General features: G+C 43.3%; 2 non-coding genes across 2 annotated transcripts; both read right to left on the minus strand.

Moving 5' to 3' along the window:
- Window positions 1-19,405: 19,405 nt before the first annotated feature.
- trnay-gua lies at window positions 19,406-19,493 on the minus strand. Its single transcript is given in 2 exon segments — window positions 19,406-19,441; window positions 19,457-19,493. It is a non-coding gene; the product is annotated as a tRNA-Tyr (tRNA).
- Window positions 19,494-20,169: 676 nt separating this feature from the next.
- Window positions 20,170-20,256, minus strand: trnay-gua. Its single transcript is given in 2 exon segments — window positions 20,170-20,205; window positions 20,220-20,256. It is a non-coding gene; the product is annotated as a tRNA-Tyr (tRNA).
- Between the last annotated feature and the right edge of the window lie 3,622 nt (window positions 20,257-23,878).

Here is a 23,878-nt window from a genome sequence, read left to right on the forward strand (position 1 = left end):
AATAAATAGGAATAAGTTGTCTGTATGTTGCTGGTGCTCATCAGCAGCAGATATGACAGCAGACAAATGGTGATAAAAGCTAAAGAAAATGAGAATCAAATCCTTTTCAGCTAAAAACAAACCTTTTCGTGATGCACGTGCACAAACAGTATTAAAAGGAGAACCTGAACATCACTCGTGGGCCAATAACATATGGGGATCAACTCAGGTCAAAGGTCCAGTCGTGATCCCCTCATAAATATACACACTCGATGATGGACGTGCACCTCGGCGGCGTCCTGGCGTGTGCGTGGGGTCACAGGAAGGGAGCCTGTCAGAAATGAATGCTGATTAGTACGACCCCACATCCAAACAAGACGGGACACGGGCGCAGTCTGCATTTGGTTCAGGTGGCTCAACAAAGCCCTGTGGGGATTTAAATATTATCTGTGTGTTTTTTGTTTGCAGTTTTTAGCATAATCGGCAATGACATTAATTTAGGCAACATTGTTTGGGCTTGTATTTGGAAACTATGCTGCAATTAGAGCAACACGATTAACTGTTTTAAAATGATCTCTTATGCATGACCGTATTATGTGACCTGATCCTGTCCTTTTTACCAGTTTAAATATTTTTAAAGTGGGAGGAAATCAGTTTTTGTCGGGAGATCACTTTTTTCTGAAAAGCTCATCATGGCTGTGATCTGTGGTCTGGTTCGCTGTTGGGTTTTGGAATTTGTGCGAGTTCAGCTTTCTGAGGTAATTCTCGTTCTGTTCCACCCCTCAGTGGGCATATTGGCTGGGGAGGGGAATATGCACCTGCTGGCATCCTGATTATTTTTGGTGTTAACAAAGCCTCTGTTGTACACATTAAATTGTCCCCCAACTTTTTTTGTTTTGTTTTGTGAGCCCACAAGCGTTCAGACTGCGCCTTCACTAATCCTTTCTGACTTGTACTCATCTACAAACCTACAAAGAACACATTCTGTGTTTTTCTTCCTCTGTGAAGACTTAGATTTTTGATTTTGAAACTCTTTTGTAAAGTTCCAAGTTCCAAAATTAACAATATCATCCTAAAATTTCTAACACACTCTGCAATTCTTGCATCATTCACAGATTTGGTAGGAATGTGAAAAGGAATCAACCTGCAAAATATACAGTTTTTGGACTGATGGAAAAATATCTGCTCGACACTGTACAACCCTTCTGTTTGCTTGATTTGTTTTCTTGTGGTCATAGTTAAGCGATTTACTTAAGATAATGTTAGTCTTACTGCAGAAAAGTCCCTGCAGCTGAAAAATGATACAGCCCAAAAAAATGTGCTCATGTCATGTTGTAGGCGCATTGCAGAATTAAATGCAAACTGTCTGGGTGGTGGCTGCCAGTAAAAAAAATATGTGAACTTAAAAAGCCAGAACTGAAAAGTCTGTCTGAGGGATGATGATGTTGCCTGTTTTTCATGGCAAAGGTTTGATCAGTTTCCAAGTGTCCAAGCTGGACACCATTTAGTAAACATGACAAATCGTCAGCTTTCCAGACAGTGGGAACACTCCTGTTTGGTGCAAACTCTCTTTGACTGTCACACATAAATCATGCATCCAACTTTTTACTTGTTGCTTTCAGCTGTCAACACAATACATGTTAATTAACAGAACAGAACAAGGCCCTTGTGAAATGCCACCCAGAACAAGTGCAGAAATTGCGGTTGTGTGCCAGCTCGCTCCTCTGGCCTGTCTGCACGTTCATCCATCATGTTATCATGTGCCGACTGTGGATAAGGCAGCTTTTGGCCAAAGCTGATCCTGTCATCACCGCAGGATTGGGGTCCAAGATAACCGCCGTGTGGTCCAGCTGTTACCAGCACTCAGCGTACCCACAATGGTTTGCTTGTGTTGGGAGCGTAGTGGGAGATTTGTGCTCGCAAACATTTAAGCCCTTCCTCCAGAGCTGCAGTTGCGTCAAAGGCGTGCAGCTGTGCTGCAGAGAGCTGACGGACTGTGGGTGTTTGTAACAGGTTTGAGGGGGCGAGTGGGTCTGAGGTGTGTGTTAATGTTTGACTTTGAGTATATTTCATGTATTTCTACACCTGAATGGGGAAAAAAATGGTGCATATGAAGACATATGTAGAGTGAGGGTCCCAGCTGAGTTCTGTGGTGGGAAGTCCTGCAGGACGAGTGGTGTGAGTTTGGTGAGAGTTTTTCAGGAGGAAACATCTCATTCCAAGTGTTTTTAGGAGCTGTGCATCTGACACCAGAAGGTCTTGAGTCATGTAACTGAAAAACAAGTAAACCCAGGTCTCAAAGGAGAAGGTCCTGTATGTGTGACTTATCTGACAAGTTTCCCAACATGGACTTTTCTCATCCCCTGTATGCTACACCAGATGCCAAAACGAACTCCTCGTAGGCGGAACCTACCTGGCAATAAAGTTTTCTGATTCCGATTCTGCTGTTACTAGATGAGTTCACTTTAGAGGGTTGCCTAATGTGTTACAGACTGAAGCTTAGGGCCACAGTCTAAGCTGCCATGTTTGACGTGTTGGGAGTGAGAACGAAGTGGATTAGACATTGTCATCTTGCCCTTGATAATTCCTGTTCTGTTGACTCTTTGTACAATTTTCCCATCATCACTCTTGTAATCACGTTAGCCAATGAAATGTCAGCAAGATTTGTCATTGGTTGTTGCTGCTCATATGGAAAATATAGCTTCAAAGAAAAGTGAGAATTAAGAGAGAAATTGTTGCTCCTCCCAAAAAACCCACAGAGCAAAAAGTCGGCTGTCTGATGGATCAATAATGCGACTGGCAAACATCCACTGTGAGTGTGTGTGGAGCGAGAGATCATTAACAGGCCTGCAACACAATATTTATGTATCCTGAGTTTCCTGAATGCAGGTGCGCTGACTCAGTAGTATCATGTCGTGGTGAGATACGAGTTAAGGCAGGTTGATGATGACAGTTAAATTGCATCCGTTTGGCTTTTGTCCATAATTACTTCTGGATGGACGTCACATGTACACACTGGAGACCAAATGGGATTGTTAACATGTGGACAGGAGTACAGCATCAAACCTCGGTGAACCACATATGAGAAAACATGAACATGAATGGAGTAAGGGTGTGTGTGTGTAACTGCATTTCCCTGTTTCCTGCAAACAAATCACATATGTGTCATTCTGTATTGTGTTTGCACGGCTTGCTATTCAGTGCATGTGGTGGGACTGAAAGGCCACGATAAAATTAAGTGTCAAGCGGGGACAATTTGATTAGTGAACCAGAGAGATACCAGAAGCTGATTTAACTCATTTCCAAATAGGAACAGCTAAGTTAAACACATCTCTTTCTCACGGCAATTTGGCGTTAACTTTCTGATTTCACACCCACCAATCAAGGAGCAGAAAAGGGAGTCTGCCTCCGGACACGGCGGCGGTGAGATGAAATGGACAGATATTCTTAAGTGGTTAACAAACCAACACCATGTCTAATCAAACCTTCAGTCGGTGTAGAAAAGAAAAAACTCACGAACCGTGACATTCGAACAAATGGGTTAATTACTTTTTAAAACGCCGGCACTTAAACACTTTTGTTTCTTTTTAAGTGCGAGTCGTAAAGTTCCCGTCAAGGGTCGCTGGGGCCATAAGATTCACTCTAAATGTAAATAAGTGGTGTTTTAAACGGCTGTTAGCCACACGCTTGTTAGAGCAAGAGATAAACCGGGTAGCCTGTTCTCCACGGGGTCAAGTCCCTAATTAACCCAAAACAGCTTCGTCATTTTCTCATTCGATTATGGCAAAGAATTCAGTGCTGCGACACAGAAAGATAAATATGAGTTACTCAAGTCTCCTGTGCTTCCTCCTCCTCCTCCTGACTGATGTGTGACAGATAGTGGTGAACATAGGTGGTGTGGAGATAAAACTGCTCATTAAGAGTTTAAAGTCAAACTAAACAAGCTGATCGGAGATAAACGATATGGAAATCTCATTCTAAGTACTAATCTCAGCTTTATTTAACTGCACGACACAACAACAAGAATGATGGGATGATCGAAGGTCATGAATGGTGGAAGAGGAGTTGTGAGGAAGTGCAGGAGGAAGAGGAGATAGGCAAGTGCAGAAAGGAGTAGATGAGGAAGAGCATGATTCAAATCTACAATGTGAAGGTTTTTGCCTTAACCTGCTGAGACACCATTCCTCCACCGAGGGGAACAATCTAAATTGCATCAGAGAAGCAGAAGCACCATGGAAGTTGTAATTCTGATGGACCACCAAGATAAGAAATATGGGAAATGATTGATAAGGTGGAGTAGATTTTGTAATGTCCTGCCACTCCTCACAACTCAGATAAGTGTGCATGTGCTTAACTTCATTCAGCCATAAGAAGAAGTAGGAAGGAAGGAGCAGAAGGTGATTGGAGAGCAAAAGAAAGGCTATAAATGGCTGTGATGTCAGTCAGTTTATGAGAGATTAACCACTTGCAGTCAACCAGAGATCGCCTTTAGGTAGTCACAGGTGACACAGATGCTGGAGGCGGACGCATAGACAGCAATGGCAGCAATGAGACTAAACAGGCACAGAGTTGGGAAATATGTTTCTTTAAAGATGACGACTGGCTGGCCACAACAACAATCTCCTCATATTTATCTTCTCTCTTCTGCCTTTGCTGGGACAAAGTGAGCTGTAAATTAGTGTGTGTGTGTGTGTGTAACGGGACAGCCGTGGCCTAGAGGTTAGAGAAGTGGCTTGTGATTGCCGGTTTGATTCCCCCGCCGGACAGGCAGGAAAAATTTGGGTGTGTTGGTGTGATTAATGAGAAAAAATGCTCCCCAACTCCATTAGCCGCCCTTGAGCAAGGCATTTAACCCCCAATTTGCTCCCCGGGTGCTTGATAGTGACTGACAGGCTGTTCCTGTGTGTTTCACTGCATGTGATTTGCTGGGTGTTGCATGTGTGTTCAACTAATGCACATGCAAATGTAGAAGACAAATTCAGTGTGTGTGTGTATGTAAAAATATACATACTGCCGATAAAGCGATTCTTCTTAGAAAGACATGCTCAGCTAAGTTAAAGCAGTCATTACTTTGGATTGGACAAATAAAACGGGATTGTTGTGTCAGTATCTTGTTGACGGCAGTAAGCTCACTGAATTTACAATTTAAACAAGGGGCACTTTGACAACCTTCTAACCCCATTAGAAGTGATTGTGTATGTCAGCATTGCATTATCGCCTCAGTGTGAGTTACAAGGAAGCTGCATGCATATGAACATCATAGTCGCGGAGAGCTACAGTGTGTACATGTACATCATGACGGGCTGTGATGAATTATAGCAGCAGTACTTCAGTAATTCCCACACACACACACACACACACACACACACACACACACACAGAGTCGCACGGGTGTGTGATGAGCTGTTCAGTGGACTTTCCTCTCAGCGGGGTTCCCCCCTCCCTCGGCACTGAGCCGACACACGCCTCAGAGCGATGACAGCAACACGCTGATGTCTGTGTCACGGCTTGCTTCACTCTGCTTCCTCCTTCGTCCTGACTGCAGCAGACCTCCTACACGCTCCGGGTCTTATCAGTATGTGTGCTCGTGTTTTTCCATTGTGCATTTGATTTCTGCTCTTCTGCATTATGCGAAAACAGTGACAACAGATGCCTGCACTTTAGGTAGGTTGAAGAATCTTTGAGATGCGATGCCTGATCACTTCCATGTGGTGGAGAAACAAGAAGCGTATTCAGAGTGAAGTGGTGATCAGTCACAGCCAGTGAAACGTCTCCAGACCCACATTAGCGCCGCATCACAGGAACACGGCCTCTCCTTACTGTACTCGCAGGTACAGCATGTGCACGCTGACTTGACAAACCCGAACAACCAACGCAAACAACTATTATCTCACCATGGCAACTGCAACAACTGTGCAGTGATTATTATCCAAAATCTCTGCAAAATGCTGCTGAGTCTACAGAACATGTCACTTCTGCTCAGCACAATAAAGCTTGAATCAGCTGGCTTCAGTTTCCTCAGCTGTGGCACACGAGTCATTTATCTGGATCAAAATATTCCTTATTTGCTTGTTTTTAACTTTTAGCCTTTTGACTTTTGTCAGACATGACTCAGCGCAGAAAATCTGCACTTTAACTCTGTTGAACAGATTAAACATGAGGTTGTGTTTATTTAACACTTTAACACCAGACATTTTCAGAATTCTTCAAATATGTCAAATAAATGCATGTGATACATAAGATGTTCCGCAGCTCTATATTGTAGGCTATCAGTAAGGCTTTTCATGAAATCAGAAATCAATAACAGACTTATAAAGAGAGACTGATACGCCCTCAGGTGACAATACACCCCTGCTTCCAGGTGTTATGTGGTTTTAACATCTGTTTAAGGATGGATACTCGCCATGAGAGATTGGGATTTCACGCTCAGCTGCACTAAATCCTTTTAAAGATGCTGCAGCTCCGGCTGGCCTCCCCACAGAGATAACACAACTACAGCGAGAGCAACGAGGTCGTTTCTCCACTCTGACAGAGCAGCCAGCGGCTCATTAGACAGCCGTGCCCCGAGGGCTCGGCTCCATCGCTCAGACGAGACGAGGAAACAGAGGACAGACACTTAAGCACATGTGGACTGAGTCTGGGGTGTGTGTGTATGTGTGTGTGATGGAGAGACAAACAAAGGAAAAGACACTGAAGACAGAGTGAGATAATGGACATGTGGATGTTAGAAGGGAATGGAAAGAGGATAGACAGAGCATACACACACACAGACACACTTCTTCATTAGTAAGGTACACAGCCTTTCCCTGTGTGTGTGTGTGTGTGTGTGTACTGTTTAACATGGGTCAATATATGTTTCTACAGAATGTACAATGTGTGACTGTGTATCTGTTTTACTTTGTATACTTATATACTTGAAAGCAGCCCTGCTAATGAGGCAAATATTCTGTTACAGTACGAGACACAGGATATCGTCAGCGTCTGTTCACAGGAGCTCCTCAGTTTATGCCTGTGATGTCACGAAGTTATGCTAATGGTTATGCTTGAGGTCCATATTGGTGTAATGTTCAGGTGTCCCAATACTTTTGTATATTCATTCTGCCATTCTGCACGGTGAAGGTCAATGCCGACAGCTGCTTTATGGCACGCAAAATATTTCAAGTCGAGCATTTGTTGTTGTTTTTTTTATTGTCACTTCAGCTGTTTACAATAGTACAGTAAACAGTGAAATGAGACAACGTTCCTCCAGGGACCAGGAGCTACACAACACAAGAAATACAACCTGTACATAACTGTACATAGTGCAAACAACCCAAGACTATACCTACTGCACAAAGACTATACAGAGTGCAGGAGAAAACAGTAAACACACACGAGGAGCAGCACCGACCAGAACCTGGTTCTGTGTGGAGTGTGTGAGACAGCCATAAAGCGCAGGCAGGACAGTCCCTGTAAAGAGTATGAGGTGTAAGGTGGTAATGTGCATGTTGTGTAGTTGAGCTCAGTCCAGCCTCTGACGATGTCTTGTCTTATGGCCTGGGGACACAAACTGTTGCACAGTCTGACTGTAAGAGCCCGAATGCTTCGGTGAATGCTTCGGACAGCAGAAGAGCCAACAGTTTGTGTGATGGGTGTGCAGGGTCACCCACAATGCTGATGGCTTTGAGGAGGCAGCGGGTGCTGTGGGTGCTATTAGTGTGATAAAATAAGCTGATTGGTCTTGTTTTATCAATAGCAGACATTTCCATTTGCTTCTTTTATCTCCAACAGATTTCTCAATTTATTTCCAAAACATCTTCAGCATTGTAGTAACGAGTTTATCCACGTCCCCTCATGGATCTGACGTGTTGCCGTCCCCAGCAGATTCTTGTTTCTGCTGTGTGTGTGTGTGTGTGTCGCCCACAGAGCTGGTTATGCAGTTTCCTTTGGCTGGCCAGTCGTCATCCACCATGTAATCTCCTCATCTGTCTTCAGTCTTATAGTGAAACTACAGCTAACTTCCCTAATCAGCAAATGGACTGATAATCCCCAGTTTCGCTGTTCCTCCCCAGCTGCATTTAACGCAGCCCTTTTCAATGCTAACGAGCCGTAAACAAAGAGGAGAATTAGTCAGGCGGCACAATACACACCAAAAGATGCAGGAACACACACACAGCTTCTGTATGTGTGGTAAAGCTTATTACAAAGATACACACTGTTCTCTGTAAGCCTGTGTGTTTACCAGATAATTGGTTACTTAATGAAATTTGCAACGACAACTGTAACAGCAGCCTCACTCCATCTCAGCCAACTGTGCATTTTGACAGGCTGTTCTGATTTATTCACACCCAAACAAAGATACTGAAATAATTCCACCACAGGGACAGCGCAGCCTTAGGAGGGCAAACTCCATAATTCAATTTAGCGTCCTTCTCTTTAAAGAAGACTGCAGCCTTCAGCCAAACAAACCACATGTGTACAGAAGAGGCAATGAAACACAGAGTTCATAAAAAATACTGTTTTGCTGACACACTTGCATCCCTGTGCAACTTTAGCAGCTACAGTGAATTACTGTGTGTGTGTGTGTGTGTGTGTGTGTGTGTGTGTGTGTGTGCTGAATCAACAGCAGTCAGACGCTTTCTGTTGTGGCCCTCTGGGTTCATCTTCTTCCTCTGAGGTGGAAAAGCAGTGAAAGGAGAAGGAAAGAGATGATAGGAGGAGCAGCATTAACCCGTTTCAATTACGTTTCACTTCTTCTGCGGTTTAACTGACAGAGCAGAGACGCCATCTTTGCTTTCACTCAACGCTGCGTCGGCTTTCCGTCTGACCACATCGTCTGCCCGTGCCCTGAGGCCGTTTGATTGAAAAAGGGCGTGCAAGTTTGTCTTTTAGTTGAGAATTACTTTTAATGAACGAGTTCTTCATACGTTCCCTGCACCACTTTAGAACTGTTCCGAGCTGCACCCGTCACGTCAGGTCTATTAACAGACGCTTCTGGTTAATCGCGACTGTGTGAAATTTATTTAAAAAATGACCTGCTTTCGTCCCTCCCCTTCATTTTTCCTTTCACTCTGTCCTTTTCTCTGCTTCCTCCTAACCCTCTTCTTCTCTTCTCTCTTAATTTTTTGTTCACTATCGGCTGATGTAAGCACTTTTTGTCTCCTTCGCCTTTCGTTTATTCACTGCTTTACTTTGTGTTTTTCACTCGTCCTTCCCTCTCTAAACCCCTCCGACTCTGTCTTTTCTCTCTCCTCCTCTCTCAGTACCTTCCATTCCTCCCTCCTCTCCTCTTTGTTCGTGGTCAGTGGCTTCTCAGCGGGGTTTCCCATCAGACACATGGAATGAAGGCTGGAAGCAGGAGGCTGGAGATCCTGATTGGTTCTCCCTGACCTTTGGTGTGGCCTTCTCAGCAGCCCACTCCTCCTTCACTGTCTTTCTTCCCCTTCTCGTCCCTCGTGCCTTTCTCTTCCACTATTTCATGTATGGATTTACCTCCTCATCTCCTTTTTTCCTTTGTCTGGCATCTTTTTTTTTATTTTTCCTTTCTCCATCTCTGCAAGGTTCTCGTTCTCTTCTGTCATTTCCTCCCCTTCTTCTTGCCTTTTGCACTGACTGTATTTTACATTACCTTTACCTTACCTTTCCTTCCTTCCTTCTTCCATCTACTCTGCATCTTGTGTCTTCATCTTTCCATTTTTTTTTCCTTCTCACTTCATCCCTCGTTCTTTTCACTTCTTGTTTTAGGCTCCGTCTCAGTAAGTGCACTGACTCCGACTCTGCAAACACGCAGCCTTCAACCCGAAACAGCTAATTCATTAATTCTGTTGCAGGAGAACATGTGGTTTGCTCTCGACATGTAAACGGCAGTCTGCGACCGGCGTGGTTTTGTACTGCGGTGAATTTAATTCCTGTAACTGGGTGGTCATGAAGTGAGTTTTGGTTTGAATGGTGAATAAGGTTTTCCAGACAACGGAGTCTGTTTTTAGTGTAATTTAAGTTTTATTTTAAAATGAGACGCTTGTGCATTCAGAATTATTGCTTGCACACAGCAGTTACTAGTGAAAGGCAACACCTGAGGATCCTATTTTGTTTTCCTACCACTCATTTAGTTTACTTTCACAAAGCGGTTAATACTGCAGCACCTGATAATGGGTGTGAGGACGCTGTCTGTGCGAGCGTGTGTGGGCTTGAAGGGAGGAACATTTAGGGGTGACGAGCAGATAGGCAGCAGCTGTGACAGAAGTTGAAAATGGTTGTCTTGGGCATCATTCAGATCAAATCAGGGTTTGTGATGAAAACGCCAAACAGAACGCAACAAACCCAACATCTTGCTGCGTTGGCCAACCATCTAAACCATACTGCCACACACACTTTTTCTGCCTCAGGTGCTGACTGTGCAGGTGACCTGTCACACTCGTAACATGTTATCAGGACATCACGCTCCTGTCCCATCCTGCTGCTCAGTCCTTCTACACAGACGTGAGGACGGCTCTATGACCTCCACTGCCAGCCCAGAAGCGGAACAAAGCCCCCGCCACCCCCTTCCATTGCTTCTTCACATATTTAATACAGAAAGACGACGTAGAGTAGCAACACAAAATACCCATCCTGAACAGGCAAAAAGGGACTGTGATTGGACTGCAGGACATTTACAAGAACACACTGGGGGCCATAGATGCTACAGATCACAAGTTAGACAAGTTAGAAGACGCCAGGGGTCATGACATCATATACAACAAAGTGCAGTATATTTCTTTGGCTACTCAAGTACACACATTACTGCTGTTTGTCGTTGATCCTGATTTTGCAGGACAGGATTTGAGACAGGACTGCTGCAGGTTGAAAGCAAAATCACATAACGACAGAAGCTGTAGCAGGTAGCGTGTGATAGGGACGTCTTATTGAAGAGGAATATTCGGTGAGGTGCAGCACACTAGAATGAAAGCAAATTCACCAAAAAGTAGTTCTCATTACATCAAAACCAGATAGTGGGTATTTTTAATGTGCCTGTGTTTAGTTTCATATGCTCACAAAGCCTCGTATTTATGCACATTCCCTCAAATCATGTCATGCCTGAATGCTGTCTGTCTCCAGCCCTGCAGAGTGACATCTCACCACGTCTGGGAATTCATGTTCAAAAAGATTCAGGGGTAATTTGCAGTTTAATTATTTAGGAACACACCTACGCTTTCTTAAATGATGTTTTTTTTTTTTCAACACACCTGTGTGTCTGCTTTGTGAGAAAACACCTTCTTGTGACTACAGTACAACAATGTTTTGTTTGGAACCTTTTCAGGACAAAAATATCCTGCACCACAATAACTCAGAGGATTTGTTCTGCAATTTGTAATAACATTCATAGCATTTTTACAATATGAGCAAACAGGTGACTTTGGTGCCTTGAGCTCACACGCAAATGTTAACCAACGAGCTGACCTTCCCAAACTGATCATGAATTGTCTCACAGAGCTGCTGATGGAAGTTGGCCTGAAAGCAGCACTTTGGTTCAGTTTGTCTTGCAAAGGTAGACATCACAGCAGCAGACAGCTGGCTGACAGTGACACTGTGAGGTGATATAACACAACCTGTGAGCCCCGCCGCAGGGGAGGCACGCACACACACACGTACACTCACACACACACACACTGAATGAACACCTGAACACTGAAAACAAATTAGTGTTACTGTAATCCACACATGCAATACACTTCTGGCATCGCCTCTTCTGTGTATTGACCTGAATGTCTCTTCGAATTTATGCTGCATTTTAAACATAGCAGTTTAAAGGGACAGTTCATCCCAAAACCAAAGCTGCTGAGTTTTGCCGATTAGGCCAGGAGAGATGTCTGCCTTCTCTTGAATATAATGGAACTAGATGACACTTCACCTGTGATGCTCACAATGCCCCAAAAAAAAAAAAAACCCCAAAAAAACAAACCACAGGAAAAACTCAACAGGAATGTCTCTTTTCAGAAATCATGACCCGGTTACTCAAAATAATCCACAGATGCTGTTGAGAAAAGGAACTATTTTCTCTCCGTATCACCATAAAAGCAGACAGAAAGGTGCATGTGGATGAAAGGCAAGCTAACGAGGTCAACTACAGCTCTGCTGAGGAGGACGTCGTTAATGATCAGGAACCTCTTTTCCATGCGTAGGTGCACGTTTCTCTCTGCGTCGTGATACGGTGCAGTTCTTATTCTGTTTCTTGTTCTGTTTCCTCCAATATTTTACTCTGTAAATAATATTTCTGTGGCCACACAAGAACACAAATCTCTGACTTTCATAGTTGGATCTTACCTTTTTGATAATTTATTTGTTTTTGGTCTGATTTGGCTGATTTTACTTTTAACGCACTGACTGTCAGTCGGGTTGAGTGTCAGCTAACTGCCTCACATGTAATGCGAAACATTTCCACCACTGACAGGTTTCTTTTGAGAGAGATTTTAAGGCGTCAACTGCAGGCTTTCAAGCATTCATTTAACCCACAAATTAAAAGCAGCCTCTGACAGACAGGCAGAGAGACACAGACAGACAGACAGACAGACAGACACAGAAGCATGTTCTCTCCTGGCAGCTCTGTTGGCTACATAACATAGCCTGGAGCAGGGATTGTGTGTGTGTGTGTGTGTGAGAGAGAGAGAGAGAGAGAGAGATTGACGTTTTCTCACGTGTTGGCAGATGTTAATATATATCTTACAACGCAAACACAATCCCAAAGAGTTGGGACGCTGTGTCAGCGGATAATTAAACCAGAATGCAGTAATTTGTAAACCAATTGTGTTCACCGACACACAGCAATATCCTTCATGCAATCATTTACAACTCTGGAAAGTTAACATGGTAAAAGGGATTTTATATTTTGTTGCAATGACTGCCAGTTAAATAGAAAAAATACCCGTAATTCATGTTACAAGTAATCAATCTCCCGTGGATGTGTGCTTGCATGTATCTGATTGGCCAATGCAGTGCAACAGTGTCGCAATGCATTGTGTTGCTTCCTGTTGTCAGAGCTCAGCCATGGCCATAGAAAGGATATCAAAGAATCAGATTAGCTGTGATACCATTTTGGGTACAACATCTTCCTTTAAAACGTTGCCTGAATTCAGGAAAGTCCTCAGATAATCCGGTCAGCTGTCGGTTTTCTTCCAGTTCTGTGTGCAAGGCTGCAGTTGGCTCAGCCGAGGCTATCTGGATGCCAAGACTGTGGTCGTCATCTTTACTTGTCAAGGCAAGACTGACGTCCTCGTTAGATGATTACATGATGTAAGCTGAATGTAGAAATACAGATAGAGTTGAAAAAGACAGCAACACTGAGCAGATCCTGCAAGTCACGTGTCAGATTTGTGTTCTGTTGCTGTAACCAAACAGCAATCAGCTCGAGCCGCCGCAGTAGAAAGTGTTTTGTAAAGTCAAGTTAAAAACAAAAACAACAGGATGAAAAAGTCAAATAAAATAACAAATAATCTCACATGCAGCTTTGGAGCAAGCACACATGAAATAGTTTTTAAAAGAGCTTTGAAAAGAAATTTTTACCTTTTACTATTTATTCTAAAGTACGTCATATAAAGTTATTATTCCAGTAGCTGTTAGGCTATTTTGGAGGCTATCACTGAGGCACACATTATTAATACTCGTGAGCCTGAGTCTGGTATGTAAATACTCAGTCCGACAGCAGGCTCCAGTGTTTTGTGAGATTGAGGCTGTAAAGGAGTAACTACAGCCACGTTAGCAGCTCTGTTGTGCCTCAGCTCAGTGGGGCTTTGCGCTAAATGCTCACATCAGCGTGTTAATATGCTCACAATGGCAGCTCTGACACGCCGTGTTGGCAGGAATAATGTTTGTTTTCAGTGCTAATTAGCAAATGTTGCATGCTAACATGCTAAACTAAAATGGCATCATGCAGCCGAGGCTGATTTTGATCTTGTGTTGGTCCGAGATGACTGATGGGAAAGACACTTGATAACCCAAGAATGAACACAAAATCCGACTGACAGCTGATCCCCAGGTATTGCGCTGCAAAAACACACTGCAGGTTAATCATCCGTCCAGTTTCAGTTTGATCATCAGTGGTTTGACATTTCTTTTCTGGTAGACAGAATGAATGAGTGAATCCTTTAATTACTGTACACACAAAGTGATACCATCTTTCTCCTGATCGGATTAAAGAATATTAGCAACAAAAACATCTATTTGTGGGTGTCATCACATCCGCTATTCTGCCGCTACAGACAGACATCATGCTGTGAGAGAAGTTATGTGTTTGTTTTAGCATCATCATTAACATATTTTCTCATATGAAGCTCAGTCTGCACAGCATAAAAGCATCTCCTTTGAGCCAGAGTCAAACCAGCAACCTAAGGATTTCAGCATGTTGTCCTTACAGTCCACCGCTCTACCAGCCGATCAGAGTCCAGCATTCTCATGAGAAATATACATATATGAAAAATATGAGCCAGATAAGACGGCGCATCAGGCTGACACTGCAGTCTACACATGAACCCGGAGATGTGGAGATGTGTGAGATGTGGAGACTTCAGATCAAATGTCACCTTCTTCCTTCCTCCTCCAGCTTCAGTGTGAGGAGGCTCCATTTGGCCTCCCCTGACAGGTCAGAGTATCCAGAACCAGAAATAATACACTTCCACTGAGCATCTAGCGACTGAGCTGTCAGTCCACTGGCTCCGACTGGAGAATCACATGGAGAGAAAGGGAAGGGTTTAGCTTTCACAAAACCATTGTACTCTCACGCTGCTTGTTATGATAGGAATATAAAATTTTCTTTTTTTCTATATGATAAAGAGGCAAAGATCCTCAGTGTGAGCAGCATCTGAACCCGCAGAGGAAGCCCTCATTTGATTTCAAATTCAGCACCTTAACCTGCTCTCCCTTCACAGCTGCACATAACTGCTTCCCTCCATCACCTGTCAAGGCTGCAAACATTTGTAGCAGTGAAAAAGCAACTTAACAGTTAATGACAATGCTTTTATCTGATGTTCTCATCCAGAACCACTGCTGAGCAGGGAGGAGGATGTGTGTGTGTGTGTGTGTGTGTGTGCTGGTGAAGGACACTTTGTCAAGACAGATGGCTGATAAAAATGAATCTCAGAACTTCCAGTTCTTTCTAATGTTACACTCTGCAAAACACCAAGCGTGTAACAAAGATCTGCTCTTTGTGTGGTAATTGTAACATGTTTTTTTATGGAAATATAAAACAAAACATGATTAGGAAGTTCAACAATTTTGACTGGAATTACGATACAGCAGAAATGTTAAATGTACTGGAGTCTGGTCCCATACAAAAGGTGTAAGTAATGTGGTTTTTGGTTTGTGATGGAGGCTTGCAGTTCCCACTCATTTAAAGCGTTTGTGCTAAGCTAGGCTAATCACAGAGCAACAGATTACAGGTGACAAACTGAAGGAAATTCCTGCCTCAATAACCGGATGCTTCCATACAGGTGTGATATATGAGCACTTAGCAAAGCATTGGACACCCAGTAGTGCCATTATAAATGCTGAGCTGATCCAGTCTGGTCCAGTCAACCTTAACCACAGAATAGAAAACAGTAGCTGGAATCATGATTTGCTGGGATCGTATTGAATTGTCCTGAAGCTGTCACTGCTTCAGTCACACCAAACTCGCGGTTTGGTCCGTGTTTTTCTGCCTTTCACTGTTGATAAATCACACTGGCAATGAAGGTTCTCTTGTCATTTCTCATCTTATTAATTTTACTCCAGGATCATTTCATTGAACTCAGATTGAAGGTTTGATATGATCCCGACATGCTTTGTAGAGGATCCAAATGTATACTTACATTACGCAGTACTTTTTGGCACGCTGACAGGCAGACATTATGTCAACAGATCTGTCACATTTCTGTCCTAATTATCATTCCAGAATCGTGTAGTTTTCGTTGATCCGTATCGCGTATCGTCGCTGAACCCCCTCAGAAGCCGAATGCAGATTGGAAACTCTGTTCATTACTTCGCAAATGGCTTTGCCCACATCTGTTTTACAGCTGAGCTCGCCCCTGTGCAGCCACTGAACTCCCTCTTTAACAGTTTGTCACTGGAAAATTCATAAATTAATTTCTTTGCAGCACAGGTCGAGTTTGTTCTGTGTAGCGGAAAGCAGTCGGGCTGGTTAGCTGAAACGTCTCTGGAAATTCGGCCCATGTCAAACCAGAGCCTTGGAATTCTGGGAAATGCATTTAGCGCTACTCCCACAGACACAGAGTGCATTTCGAAGTATTATAGTCCATCGCTGCAGTCACCAACTCCCCTCTGCTCATGGGAGACCGTTTTTCCCCCCGTAATTACATTAAGCACAGAATCTCCCAGAATATTAGCTGAAATGGAGAGGAATGTGCAGAACTCTCGCCCAGCCGCCCCGGCATTGTCTATACTTCTGAACGCCGTGTTTGTTTTCGATTGTATTTTCTCTAAACCAAAAACACTGGAGCTTCTCAAGGAAGTAGAGGAATGGCCACAGCGGGCTGTGGGATCTGTGCTGCTGCAGATACAGATGTTTATCCGATCAGCTAAACACAGATATAAGGTTTCATGGCAGGCAGACGGAGGAAGACACGTAGCCAGCAGTGAGGTGAACTGCACAGCAGAGTCACTCACGAGCCGTAAGCGTCAGTCTAAGAAAATTCATAAACAAAATTGGGTTTGTTTAAATGTGAAGGGATAGCATCAAACATACGAGACGATCGTGACGAACTCCTTTGCACTCACGTTTTTAAATCATGTGTTTTTCAAATATTGACAGCTGAATTTCATTTATATAACATCCTGGAACAAAACCGCGTGCACCTGCGATGATTTAGTGGTCAGTGAAAAAAGTAGGTAAACCCTGAGCTCAGGAAATGAAGCATTCAGAAAAAAGAAGCGAATGACCCTCAGTCCCAGGAAAGTGTACTGCAGTATCCTGAGTTTGCTTGGACAAACTGGACAGCATTAAGATTCAGACAAGTCCTCCAAATTAAGCAAGAAAAGACCCTGTTTGTACATGCCCTCAGGAACAATGTGACAACTACATGATATGTCTGCCCTTTCTTATTCATCCATGTGACAGTGCTGTGCTTAAGAACCAGTTAGATGTGTTCAGGAAAGATCCAAATTTGAATTAAACCAAGTACTTTTGTGGTGTCATCATTACAGTAATAAATACATGCTTGCGGTGTTGGGGAGATCCTGGCGACTGTCATTTTGTATTTGCTCCACCTTGCTTGTCGTCTTTGATGAGGTGGGCCTTTATTAGTCCTGCAGTGGGGAATTTCTGGCATTTGATTGGTTAAAATTCCCACCTACCTGATAAAAGAGGCTGATCTGAACCTGTGACCTGAAGAGGACATGCATGTTTCTTTTCTGCATTTTGAATCTTATGCAAAGCAAATGAGAACTCAAATGTGTAAAGTCTCTTCAAGCTTGGTTGCAAACCAGTTTGCTTTTCTTTGGAAATTATTGCATCTGCCAGTTCGTAGACACCAATTAAACAAGGTGGAGCACGGTGCGCCGTTATTAGATCATCGGCAGGGCCTGACAACATTCCTGCGAGTGTGCAGCATCATTGTAAGAGAGAAGTGAAAACAAAACCTGAACTCCACACAGCATTTATCTGAAACAAATAGATTTATTTTAGTAGGAGGAAGTGATTCAGTGAGATGCTGTGAAAAGACTGAGAATTAACAACTCAACACCTGCCATGTGGATTCATTTGTCTTTTCTTTGTCTCTGACAAAGTGACCAGTGCGTGGAATGTCACTAAGTACATTTAATCAAGTACTTTGGTAAAAAATTGGGGTACTTGTCCATTTCATGCTACTTATACTTCTGAACGTGATTCAGAGGGGAAACGCTGTACTTCCATTCCACCACTGCAGTTTAATTACTTCACAAAATATTTGCACACATGCCAGCTGAAATGATTCAACAGAAAATGAATTCACTATTTAAAAATAAACTGTCTTCATGCAAAAACTTTCACTAAAAGATCTGAAAGCTTCCTCCACAGTCACTGAACGTGACTGACCTCAAAAATAACGGATAACAAATTGCTTAGTCCCAAGTAGACAGAATTGTAATGCTCTTCAAACTTTACCCTGTTCTTTTTTTTTAAACTTAACTTCAGGTGATGATTAAAGGAAAGTAAGATGTGGTCTTTTGGAAATGCACACTGCGGAGCACGCAGACACAAGCGTCTGTCTGGGATTTAATCCGTGTTTGCACAGAAAGCATTTTTCACATGTCACTCCCATATAATTACACTGCTAAGTGTTTCAGAGGGAGACAGGGGAGGAGATCTGGGTGGTCTCTTCACTTCCTCACTCCCTGCAGCACATCGACCGGAGACCTGTGATTCACCGTCATTAGCATTCCACCACAGCAAACTATCAGCAGCCACAACGTCTCCATGTCTGACCCCTGAATTAACTGTTAGAACACGGTCATCAGTTTCCTCTTCGACGGTTCCACTTCACTTTGACTTTTCAATCAAGTGAAGCCCAGCTCAGTGTTTTTAAGCAGAGACACAGACGTCCTCCTGATCGCCCGCCTCCTCCTGCTGCTCGCCAACAGGTGCTCGCTGTTAAATAACTCTATGACAAAACATTTTCAGCCTCGTCAGTCACAGCATATGCCAAATAGATGCTATCCAGGTCACTGTCAGGACAGTTATTCCCTTGTTGAATCCATCAAGTAAGTGAGGCCAAGCTCAGTCACATAAAATTAATGTTGGCTTCATGTAAATCTTTCTAGCTCAGCTCCTGTTTCCTGTTGTGGCACTTATCTGTCATCCGTGATCATTTATTGCTTGGTGTTTGGACAGAGTACTTGGACTCTTACTGCGTGTGCAGGGACTGATGTGGGGATTTAAGTTCTGTGTCACTCATTATTAAGTTGCTCTGGAAAAGAGCATCAGCTTCATTCCTCAAAATGCAGGCTTGGCTACGCAGCTAGCTGTCTGCCCAGATGCTTTAGCCTGGAGCCATATTGACTCCTGCCTGACTACTGGTCAGCATGGCCGCAGGCGCTATTCATGCCGGCTCATGCCCAAGCCTGCACAAAGACATCAAACTACAAAGCCAGGCTCACTTCTGATTGGATGAGACCAGGGCCAAAAACTCAGACGAGGCCCCCAGGGACCCACAAGGCTATGCTGTAGTACCTCACTCATGCTCCCAATAACCTCATCTGCTGCTGTTTCTGAATACTGATCTCATATTGATTGATTCAAAACCACAGCTGAAGGCCTGGATGAATGTGACGGTTTGGTTTCATTAAAAAACAACGTACATGTAGTATACAAAATATACACAATACAGTACACATTCCTTACTAGATGGAAAAACTTCATTTAGTACAGCAAATTACACACTTCTAATTCAGATTCACTGTCTTTATGTGTGACTTTGTTTGATCAGCTACAACCACAAAACAGTCCTCCTTCGAGCCAGAGTTGAACCAGCGACCTAAGGATGTCAGCCCTGATGTCCTACAGTCCTCCGCTCTACCAGCTGAGCTATCGAAGGGGCTTCCTTGTGTCTGACAGTAAGCTTCACTGGTGGAGCACATGAAGCCAAACTTGAGCTGAGGGACATTAAAGTCACTACAGATAAATGAAGTGAAACCAGCACGTCACTGATAGCCTGATGTCAGTCAGTATTCTCCACCTGCCTGCCAGGTCCATTGTAGTATTTATAGAGAACACATTACTAATTTAACTTGCATGTCTGTTTGTAGTTATGACACACTGACTCACTGATAACATGGGAATGCTCTTTCAGGTGGATTTCTGCCAATATGAGCGCATCAGCTTGTCTTATTTGTTAGCCACTCGCTCTCTGCACTCACTTCACCCATGAAAGCCTCACCAGCAACAATTCACTGAATATACAGGCTGTTCATGATGTGGGTACTTGAGAATAATAAAAGTATCTGACAGCCATGTACCGGTCATACATGAACATTTTGTCGATTTGTGCCAGTAATTGGTTACAAGTCATACAAATAGTGTAAATAAAATACCCAGAACAGCAGTTTACAGTTGTGCAATTTATTTGTGTATTCATTATGTATGTGACATGATGCTGTGTTGTATCTGGTTTCATCCACTTTGCTAATGCAGTCTTGGACCCCTCAGTATGTGGACATGCTGTCTGAGGTGGATGTTTTTTCTGAAGTACCGCACCTGCAACAAAAGTCTCCTCCTTCGAGCCGGAATCGAACCAGCGACCTAAGGATCTCAGCACTCACTCCTACAGTCCTCCGCTCTACCAGCTGAGCTATCGAAGGGGTGCACATGGATCAACTTCGGCGATCGACACAGAGAGGACACGACCGTTTTAAACTCAATCAGTGTGCTGTTTGCTCTTTCAAAATGTGTGTAAAAGTGTTAAATCTGTGGCTGGGCATCAGTCGAGTCATACACAGAAACATACGCAAGAGCTCAGCCCCTTCATCATATGATATGAGTTTAGCTTTACCAATGAAAAAATGAATGAATGAAAGTCTGCTCTTGGTATGGTCTTCAAGAATAAAACAAAAACGTTTAAATAGGGGGCTGTGAGTGTAAACTAATGCTTTTAGACAACGAGAGTATTTTCACTGTAAGCCATAAAAGAATGTGGACTCCTGTGTTGTGAAATGTCTGAGGTTCAGATCAACTTGTGTCTGATATCACACATGACCAAAAAAGTTCATGTTTTGATGATATTGATATTGCAGAGCAGTCATCTCTTGTCACTTTTTGTGCCATTAAAATGTAAAACTTGATCTGCTGTTCTTTATTCGTGTCCTTCGTCCTTTGTTTGCAGCGTGCTTGAGCAAAGCCACCGTGTCTCGACTCGACTTGACTTACCCTCTGAATGAATCGTGGCCCAGCTGTTGACTAATAGTCCGCATTCACCACTAAAAAAACATGTCACCACTCCCTGTGTCCAGAGTGTGGGTGGTGGGAGCAGGGAGGGGCTGCCTGAGTAAATAGAATGGGGGTTGGGGGCAAATCAGGAGTTGTAGCATTGTATTGTTTGACTGACAGTGGGACAGCGAGGGGGAACGGGTGGTCCCGGCCAGGAGACAATGGCTGAGAACATGCTGGCTCTCAGCTAAGCCCCCTTTGTGTGGCAGGGTGGGAAACCCCTTACAAATAGCCGTCACTAGCATGATTCATGCCTTTATCATGATTTGGGAATCTTCTTGGTGGAGACATGGCAGGGACAGAGATATCGTGTTGCTGTGTGCCGTCCTAACAGGCCGTTTTATGTGATTAGGATGCTGAAGTGTCCAACAGTGTGGCAGAGCAGACTGGGGTTTGTGCTGCAGGTGTTATACAGCGCACGTTAAAACAGTCTTCCTCTACAAAACAAGTCAAACAGTCTTCTGGATTAAAGTGCTTAACATGAGATTATTAAATTCATTTAAACTCAAAAGTTTATTTTCAGTCTTGTGTTTCTTTTGTTTTTGGGATTTTTTATTTGTGTTTTATTTGGGATAAAACACAGTATTTGGAATTGCCATTTCCATGTGCTGGTTTGGTCATGTTTTTAATCTATTCCATCACTTTAAATTAATGGGCTGGATAGGCTGCAGAATCAAGACAGAGCATTTCTGTCAATAAATACAAAATAGTTAATATTAAATATAAATAAAAAGTGCACAACAAATTTAACATCCTGTGACTTTTAAACTCCCTGTTTCTGTTTAAATGATCAGTGCAGGAGCCAATAAACAAACTACTCGTCCATTTTCTTTGTTAACCTCAGCTCAGTAAACTAACAATGAGAAACTCGATCCAGGCTTCAGGAGAAAAACACCTCCTGAAGCTGAGGTTGTTTATTCAGAAGCTTAGGATTGTATTCATCGAGGAGCTGCGAGGAAGAGGAGAAAACACGTCAGGGTATCTGCTTACATTCAGCCCAATTAACAATACAATGGTGTGGGGATTTGCAAAGAATCAAGTCTGCCGGTTTGTCAGCAAACATCTGTTAATTATTTGTCTGAATTAGGTCCCAAACAATAATTATCTCCTACAATTAGGTCAGGTGAAGAGGAGAAGGAACTGTCATTAGTTGGGTTTAAAATGCCATCAAGGCCAATTAGCCACTAGATTGCTGCCTGCTACCACCCAAAGACTGCAGTACCTGTCGTGGAGATGAAACTCATTATGCTTCCTCGAGTACACCGAGCGCTCAGTCATACTGGTTGAGCTGGTCGGCCATTCAGCTGTAATGTAATCTGGCATGAGGTCATGAATTTTCGGGGGCAAAATGTTCTCGCTGTGGAAAATGATATGGCGGGACTGACGATGGTCGTGAGCTGTGAGAAAACAGAACGTGCAGGTGACTGCTGAGAGTGCAAATGAAGTAGCATTTGGAAGGTCAGTGTGCGTCCTCAAGTTGCCAAGTGCCCCGCTGAAGTGTCCTTGAGCAAGACGACGACTTTTTGGCCGCTTGTTCAGTAAACATTGCTCATCTAAGACAAAGAAAAAAACAAATGTGGATCTCAACAGCAACAGGTGCAGATTACCATGCGGACCAAGTGGAATAAAGAGCGGTGCACTCGGAGCAGGCCTGTGCTTAGGTGCTAATAAACTTTCACACCTTGGCAGCACGTGTGCAGACCCTCCCTGATTCGTCATGTTCCGAATGGGAGTGGCAGCAAAACACCCACGGAGTAACAGAACGGAAAGCAGGCAGAGCTCGAGCCTTCAGCCCGAGTAGACTTTAAAGTGAGAGCACCAAACTTTTGAAGGACCCAACGTGAGCATTTTCTCAGTGTTGCTATTGATATGTGGGCGATAATGCAGCACAGAGATCTGGTTCACATGTTCTCTGAATCTGCTGCCCTCACAACATCACGGCGGCCTGTTGGGGGCAAGAAAGACAGCAAGACACACTCAGTCTTCGTGCACAATTGGTGGATTTGTGTGTCTCTCTGCGTTTTGTGTCATTGTGTCATCTTTCAGCTGATTATGGTGGGTTTATCAGAACACTGTGACCGCTGGGAACCAGAGGAGTGAAATCAGTGAGCTTAGAGAAGCTACAAATGAATGAAATGAAATGAAAATGAGTTCCACATCATCATTTGATCCATTGATAATGTAAAAATGTTGATTATTGTTAATATTGATGAGAGCAGCTTTGAACCACACCTGACACCCGAATGGTTGGCTGAGCGACACATATGGAGGAGCAGACGGCATTTCCTGTTGGCTTTCCACACCCAGACTTTCCCAGGCGGTCTGCAGGTCTGAACTCGTGACTTTAACCTGTAGCCCTTATCTTCATGAATGTCAGAGTTATTGTTAACTGCAAAAGCAAAGAAGATTTGTTGCTTGTGATCTCAACAGCCCAAACAGTATCAAACTGTATGAAGTTAATTCACTGTTTTTCTTGAACACACTGATGAGTTGAAGCAAAGAATCTCAGATGAATCACAACTTTGATAACCATAATTTTCTTAATTGCATCACAACGTATGACTCAGCCCTCGTGTTGATTTTGAATGAAACACCTCTGTGATGAAACCAAGGACGATTATTTGCTTTTGCTTTTCTATCCAGTGACGGAGAGTAACTAAGTTAATCTACTCACGTGCTGTACTCAAGTGTGATTTCAGTATTTCCATTTTCTGCTCCATTATAACTCATTTCACTGTGTCATTTTATTCCACTGCGTGTGTTTCATACATTTAGTTAAACCTGTGGTTTATTTGCAGATTCAGATTGATAACTTTTACTTGTAACACAGTTTTTCCACACAGTGATACTGCGACTTTTACTTAAGTAAAAGTTCTGAGTACTTCTTCCACCACTGTTTGCATCAAGGAAAATCAAAAGTTCTCAAAACTTTACTACGAGTGAATATTGATTTGGTAAAATGTTGTTGAAAGCGCAGTCATGTGTAGCCTAAACTCT

The sequence above is a fragment of the Scatophagus argus genome, chromosome 13 (assembly GCF_020382885.2).
Source record: "Scatophagus argus isolate fScaArg1 chromosome 13, fScaArg1.pri, whole genome shotgun sequence".
In the NCBI taxonomy this organism is placed as follows: domain Eukaryota; kingdom Metazoa; phylum Chordata; class Actinopteri; family Scatophagidae; genus Scatophagus; species Scatophagus argus.